This window comes from Salmo trutta, chromosome 22, assembly GCF_901001165.1.
Source record: "Salmo trutta chromosome 22, fSalTru1.1, whole genome shotgun sequence".
NCBI classification, from domain to species: Eukaryota; Metazoa; Chordata; class Actinopteri; order Salmoniformes; family Salmonidae; genus Salmo; species Salmo trutta.
Genome location: NC_042978.1, coordinates 26,070,351 through 26,078,493, shown reverse-complemented (window position 1 = coordinate 26,078,493; position 8,143 = coordinate 26,070,351). Strand labels below are relative to the sequence as shown.

At 42.8% G+C, this 8,143-nt stretch overlaps 1 pseudogene; it reads left to right on the top strand.

The window, feature by feature from the left end:
- The first annotated feature begins 923 nt into the window (after positions 1 to 923).
- Positions 924 to 3,290, top strand: LOC115158962 (peroxiredoxin-6-like; annotated as a pseudogene).
- Positions 3,291 to 8,143: the final 4,853 nt, after the last annotated feature.

Genomic DNA, 8,143 nt, shown 5'->3' with positions numbered 1-8,143 from the left:
AGTTGCCATTTAGGTAGCACAAAATTCACAGCAACTTCCAGGCAACTGCCATTAAGTTGCTGTGAAATGCACACTAACCTCTTATCAGTGCAGCTCTTTGTCATATGCTCTTAAAACGATAGCAGAACTGAGTGTTAAAATAAGTGCTCAAGCTTTGACAACCATCAACCACTTAAACTGGTACAACACTTCCACCAATGGTTGGCACAAATACACAAAATGCATTAACTTGTTTACCGTACTATGATTGCGACCAGTAGCCTATAGTGTACTGTAAAATTATAGGAACTTTTTAAGTGCAGCATTTCATTGAATAAAGGAAAATGTGAAGTAAAGGACAGGATGGTTCTTTACTACCATCTCAGCAGTAAAGAACCCTTCCTGATATGCAAATAAACATTTGGTGAAAGTGATTACACATCACATTCACCCCTGACAAAGAACCCCTCAAGAACACTTTTCTTTTTAGCGTTTGGAGTCAATGTGTAATTTAGCCTATTTTGAACACAGTGAGAATTGGGCAGGTCTGTTGCCAAAAAAGTACCGTGTAGTTAGCTACACTACTACATGGCAAAAAAGCAATCAACTACTGAAAACACTACCAAGATTTAATTTGACAACCAAGTTACCTCAATGTAATTAAATTACTAGTTAAACTACTTGCCGTTCACTACTCCCCAACACTGAATACAGAATGATGTGCAAATTGTAGTACTTCAGTAAAAACCTCAGACAGTGGTCACAATTACTGTCTTGACCTGTATTGTCCTACCAAAGACCACCTGTTACAGTACTTTGAACAATTTTTCCAACCTCCATTCTGTCCCAGTCTGACACAATGAGTGGTGAAGGGATGGGAGGAGAGCAATGTTTAGAGAGCTTGCTTTAATAACCCATGACCCAGTCTATTGTTTTGATGTAATATGATACTAAAAAGGTGTGGTTCTACGAAGCATCTGTTACCAGTACCACAGGTTTTCCTGTTATTTTCTTCACACACTGTTGCATCATTGGTCAACCACATATTCCAGAGACTGGTCACCAAATGTTCAGTCTTTCCATCCACCTTCCCTTACGTAGTCTGACGTGTTAACGGCTAAAGTGAAACACACACTGTAATGATTTAGGCCTGAGTCTGTTCCCACCCCTACCCACTTGTTGCTCTCTGGCTGAAGAGCATTTGGACTAGTATTTCCTCTAGTCTGTCTTGAGACCTACTGATGGCTTCTCTCCTCCAGATGGGGAGTCCTGTTCTCCCACCCCCAGGACTTTACCCCAGTGTAAAGAGCTGGCCTCTGCTGCCAAGATCAGCGACGAGTTTAAGAAATGCAACGTTAAGATGATCGCTCTGCCCATCGACAGCGTGGCCGACCATCTTGTCTGGAGCAAGGTTTCTCTACCTGTCTCTCTGCATCCATTGCCTAAGTGGTTAAAATGTAGAGCACATTGCCTAACTACAATATGGACAGCCTCTCTCACAGATTTACTACCATATTGTAACACTGTCAGCCATGTCTAAATCAATATTACATGCACACACCCTGTGTACTCCCCCTGAGACTGGTTTAGTCTGCACAGCTGTTACTCTGGCTCAACTGCATTCACAGATGGCCATTTCTTTACAAAAATATATTGTGTAGAACATGTTTGTCTGTCATGTACAACAGGGAATAATGTTAGCTCTATTCATTACATTTTCTATCTGCAAGGTCTTAAACATTTCACCTCCCGCCAAAGCCTCTCTCAGATCCAACAGGGACAGAGTTCCTCTGGCCTGGCAAGTTATCAAATCTTACACTGGGGTATTGGTGATGGGCCATATGGTTAGGTTGCTAGGTTACAGCAACACCACCCCCGTCTTCCAAAGTTCGCAACAAGTTTTTGGGATGAAAAGTTAACTAGGTAATGAAAATCTGTCCTGTGAAACCACTTGCCCCAACCCCCTCTCCCTACACACACATTTCTGTAACCGTGTGACTAATGGCAGCCTTCCTTCCCACAATGAGGAGCAGTATTCATTTCATCTGATGTCCAGCCATTCTGCTGCTGTGAACACAGGAACTTTCTTCACCATTTTACACTTGAAAATAAAAACATGCACTCTGGCCACAACCTGCTCTAACCCAGTCACCCTAATGTTGCTGTGTCTGAAAGCGCAGTGTTACTTTGAAGACATTGGACTCTGATCGGAGTGTCAGGTTCTATAGCTTACATTTCAGACTAGTTCTCAGGTCTGTAGATTAAACTACAGATAGTCTGTTTGTAGTTGACACCATGATTACATGAGTGAGTTACTGAACAAAGAACGGACGCTTTTACTCTACTAGCAGTGGAAGTCTAAAGATTTAAATGATCGAAATCGGAGCCACTAAAGGTGATACGGTCCCCTGCCCTTCCCCATCATTGCTGACCCCTGAACTCTAACCTCTGTCTGTAGGATGTGATGGTGTTTAACAGTGAGAGGGGGTGCTCTCCCCTGCCCTTCCCCATTATCGCTGATGATGAGGGAGCTCTGTTAAACTGGACCCTGATGAGATTGACATGGATGGCATGCCCCTCATTGCACTCTGTGTAAGTGAGGTCACACACATCCATGAGACGTAAAGGGCAACATATTTTTGCGGAAGAAAATTAAGATCCAATTGGTGTTTGTGACCCTCCCCCAGGTGTTTGTGGTTGGTCCAGATAAGATGAAGCTGTCCATGTACCCGGCAACCACTGGGAGGAACTTTGACGAGCTGCTCAGTGTCATCGACTCTGCAGCTCACTGCTCTCAAGAAGGTGGCCACACCTGTTGACTGGAAGGTACACACATACATGTCGACTGGAAGATAAACACTCATTCTCATTTCGATATTGAAAAGGTATGACACATTTTATGAAGTGACCTTTACAGGTGCCATCTTGGGTTTTTACTTCATATTTCTCCTTCTGTGTATGGTTATTCCCTCTCTCTGGTGCCGAGGCCGCTGAACTGTTCCCCAATGGCGCCACCACCAAAGAGCTAAGAGATACCTGCGCTACACGCAGCCCTAAACTTTTGGGGGGGGGGGTTTAGGGCTGAGTCACAGATGGGCCCACTGCGAGCGTATCCACTGCTATTAATCCAGTTATTTTGTGACTTTTCATAGTTGACAATCTTGTATGTTTTAGATGCACTAATCAAAGTATCTCACTGATACTTACATCTCGACTACGCATCCATTCATAGTCATGTCTTCTGTGGAGCAGGGCTTTAATGTCCGTATCATTGTACAGTGCCTTACTACCCCAATAAACACGTTTGTAACGACCACTGTGGGATGTATTTGTTTTGGTGGAGAAGTTGGAAAGCCATGTTTAACTGGGTAAAATACAGGTCTGCTTCAATACTTAGTTAAATTACACCAAAGAGAAGCCATGAGCTTACCACAAAGGAAATCAAGCAATCTCATGAATTGATGTAATGTATACAAGTGAGCAGACACCTAAGGCAATTTATTCATGAATGGTTCACGCCTGATGCTCTCAATTGTCCTTCATGACTGCTCCCATAACCTATAATTCAGTATTTCTTTGTGACTAACTTGTAGACCAGAGAAGCCACATCCCTGATTGGCAGATGAGTGGCAACCCTGATTAGAAGCACCTGGTGCTCACCTGTGTTCACTACAAATGCTGTTTTGAATTAAGACTTGTACCTACACACTGGAAAAAAGCTGAAACGTCTGTGTACACTATCTGTGATGCAGTGAAAACACTAAAAATAAATAAAATTGAACTAAGCTTTATGCAGCATATGATTGTGGTCCATCCCAACTTTGTTTGTCTGCTTCAATACTTGGGGAAGGCATCCTTCTTTCCGGTAACTGAATAGTAACTTTGCTTTCACTTGCTCACTTATGTAATCTCCTACAGATCATTGATGACCTCAAGGAAGGATCAATTTGACCAGTATACAAACAGGCCCAGTCCTTTACTCTGAATTACCTCCTGTAATGATTGTTATCAGCTGGAGTACCGAGGCCTTAGAAAATAACGGACAGTCCATTAAGTGTTTTTGATAGAGGCTAGATAAGATTGAACACACCGTCCACCCACAGGTGTATAGTCTGTGGGCTATTATTCCTGTAGAGCACTGGTGCCTAAATTATGGGTTGGGTCCCTGCAGAGGTGGGCAACTCCAGTCCTCGAGGGCCTGATTGGTGTCACACTTTTCGCCATCCCTAGCAAACACAGCCGATTAATCAAATTGCATTCTAAACTGATTAGGTGATTATTGGAGTCAGGTGTGTTAGCTGGGACTAAACTGTGACACCAATCAGGCCCTCGAGGACTGGAATTGCCCACCCCTGCTAGTGGGTTCTCCTGGGTCACAGCACACTACTGAGTTATGCATGGAAACATGAATTTGGTAAGTACTTGAGTCACAAAGACCAGAAGCTTTAGTTGGGTCCAAGCACCCTAAAAGATAGGAAACCACTGATCTAGAGCTGTTGCTGACACACTGCTGAAACCCTCCAATGCTTTACTGTTTTACCAGCAGATGGCAGTAATCCACTAATGTAAAGTAGGACTTTAGAGCCATAGAGGGCTACAGTAAACTTGAGTTTGGCTCTGTTTTTAGTCTGAGATGTAAAAGTTTATAACTCACTGACTGGTAATACTTTTTTCTGGAACCAGATGGAGAATAGGGAATAACCATTTGAAATTGAGTTATTATATACTGTATATAAGTCCAGGAAAATACTAACTGGGAAAGTAGCTTTCAGTGTGGCATGAGAGGAACTCTAGTTAATAATTGACATGTGAACCTGATCAAGTGTTATAACTACCATTTTGTGTGTGTGTGTTACCTAACAAAGGTATTCAACCCACAGAGCATAGTACTGTAAAGGACCCAGAGGCCTGAACACACGCACCCATAGAGGACACTCGCTGCCAAGGATTATTTTTCCTGCTGAACTCCAAGGACAAAGAGGGGATTCCATTTGTGTGCGGAACGATAGAATGTCTTTGAAGACTTAGGCCATGCCCCCTGACCCATTCTGTTGCCAGGACACTGCGAATCAGAGAGCATGGCATCTTTTCAGTTTTACTCCACTTATCTCCACTGCCATTCCCACAAAGTTTAAGTGCAATACAGTTAACCAGTCCCCTATATTACATTATTTCTACTTGCTCCTGATCACTACATGCTCTGGTGTAGTGCACACTGTCAGGATAGTCCCAAGTACCGGTAAGCGCATGGAATCGCCTGTCTTTGTATTACCAAAGTCTTCTAGATCCTGACTGTTCTGAGAAGGGGTGTGTATGGACAGTAAGCCTTTCCTTATATAGTATATCCTCTAGATGGCAATGGTGCAAAAGTTGACTCACTGGGGCAACAGTACATGCATACTAATAATTTGATATTAAACTGATTATGGCGTTAGTCATGTAAACACCTTGCTGTGCTTCTCAGTCGGCATGAAGTCATCATTGCATTTTATTCAACTAATCAAGTCAGTTAAGAACGAATTCTTATTTACAATGATGGCCTACCAAAAGGCCTCCTGCAGGGATGATGTGCTGGGATTAAAAAGATAGGCAGAAACACACCTCACGACAAGAGAAATACCACAACACTACATAAAGAGAGACCTAAGACAACATAGCATAGCAGCAACACATGACAACACAGCATGGTAGCAACACCACATGACAACATGGTAGCAGCACAACATGGTAGCAGCACAAAACATGCTACAAACATTATTGGGCACAGACAACAACACAAAGGCAAGAATGTAGAGACAACAATACATCACACGAAGCAGCCACAACTGTCAGTGTCTTTGAATGAAGAGATGGAGATAAAACTGTCGAGTTTGAGTGTTTTTTGCAGCTCGTTTCAGTCGCTAGCTCCAGCGAACAGAAAAGAGGAGCGTCCCAGGGATGTGTGTGTTTTGTGGACCTTTAACAGAATGTGACTGGCAGAACGGGTGTTGTATGCGGATGAGGGCTGCAGTAGGTATTTCAGATAGGCCTCACTCCCCCTAAGAGGGTTTTATAAATAAGCATCAACCAGTGGGTCTTGCGACGGGTATGCAGAGATTACCAGTTTATGGAGGAGTAGAGTGCAGTGATGTGTTCTATAAAGAGCATTTGTTGCAAATCTGATCGCCGAATGGTAAAGAACATCTAGACCCTCGAGAGCACCCTTACCTGCCAATCTATAAATTACGTCTCCATAATCTTGCATGGGTAGGATGATCATCTGAATCAGGGTTAATTTGGCAGCTGGGGTGAAAGAGAAGCGAAAACAAAAGAGGAAACCAAGTCTAGATGTAACTTTAGCCTGTAGTTTTGATATGTGCTGAGAGAAGGACAGTGTACCGTCTAGCCATACTCCCAAGTACTTGTATGAGTTGACTACCTCAAGCTCTGAACCCTCAGAGGTACATTTACATTTTAGTCATTTAGCAGACGCTCTTATCCAGAGCGACTTACAGTAGTGAATGCATACACTTATTTTTTATTTTTTTTATATATATATTTTTTCCGTACTGGCCCCCCGTGGGAATCGAACCCACAACCCTGGCGTTGCAAACACCATGCTCTACCAACTGAGCTACAGGGAAGGCTGTATTAGTCACACTGGTGGGGAGAGGGGTATTCTTCTTACCAAACCACATTACCTTTGTTTTTGGAGATGTTCAGAACAAGGTTAAGGGCAGAGAAAGCTTGTTGGACACTAAGAAAGCTTTGTTGTAGAGCGTTTAACACAAAATCCAGCGAGGGGCCAGCTGAGTACAAGACTATCATCTGCATATAAATGGATGAAAGCGCTTCCTACTGCCTGAGCTATGTTGTTGATGTAAATTGAGAAGAGCGTGGGGCCTAGGATTGAGCCTTGGGTTATTCCCTTGGTGACAGGCAGTGGCTGAGACAAGATGTTCTGACTTTATAGACTGCACTCTTTAAGAGAGGTAGTTAGCAAACCAGCAAAAAGACCCCTCAGAGACACCAATACTCCTTAGCTGGCCCACAAGATTGGAATGGTCTACCATATCAAAAGCTTTGGCCAAGTCAATAAAAATTTCAGCACAACATTGCTTAGAATCAAGAGCAAAGTTGACATCATTTAGGACCTTTAAGGTTGCAGTGACACATCTCTAACCTGAGCGGAAACCAGATTACATTCCAGAGAGAATACTATAGACTTCAACAAAGCCATTCTATACCAATTTACAGAGAACAGGTCATGGAGGAAAGCTTGCTCATTAAAGTTTTTTAGCAAGTGTCTATGACAAATCAGGACAAGTCGTTTCACTGAGGAGCCATTATGAACACAGGCTGTAAAACAGTGATCACTAAGGTCATTACAGAAAACACCAGACTGATACCTATCAGGATTATTTGTGAACATCAACAAGAGTAGCCTTTTCTGGGTGTTTGGAGTCATACCTTATGGGATTGGTAATAATCTGAGAAAGATTTAGGGAGTCCCATTGCTTTAGGACTCGGTCAGGTGGTTTAATCATGTCCCAGTTTAGGTAACCTAGCAGGACAAATTCAGACTTTGTGTAAGGGGCCAGGAGAGAGCTTAGGGCAGGTAGGGTACAGGCCGGTGCTGATGGTGTACGATAACACCCAGCAACAGTCAACAAAGAGCTATTTGAAAGTTTAATGCTTAAAACCAGCAAATCAAATTGTTTGGGGACAGACTTGGTGGAGACAACCGAGCACTGAAGGTGATCCTTGGTAAAGATTGCCACTCCACCACCTTAGGAATATCTGTCTTGCCGAAAAAGGTTATAAACAGAAAGGTTAACATCACTGTTCAAAACACTCTTTCTTAACCACGTCTCAGTATTGACCAACACATCTACAATTGACTGTATGTTTGTTAATTCCATGTGTAACTCTGTGTTGTTGTATGTGTCGAACTGCTTTGCTTTATCTTGGCCAGGTCGCAGTTGTAAATTGTTGGGTTATATTTTCTTAAACTAGTTGTGGTGCATAGCTTATGAATACATTAATGTTAAACATAACAGGTTTGTGCTATGCTGACATAGATTGAGCACCATATAATACGATGTGACTAATGAGAGGGCTACTAGGGTGTAGGCTGAGTAGACTCGTGACACACACACACACACTATCTCTGTCAGAGTATTAA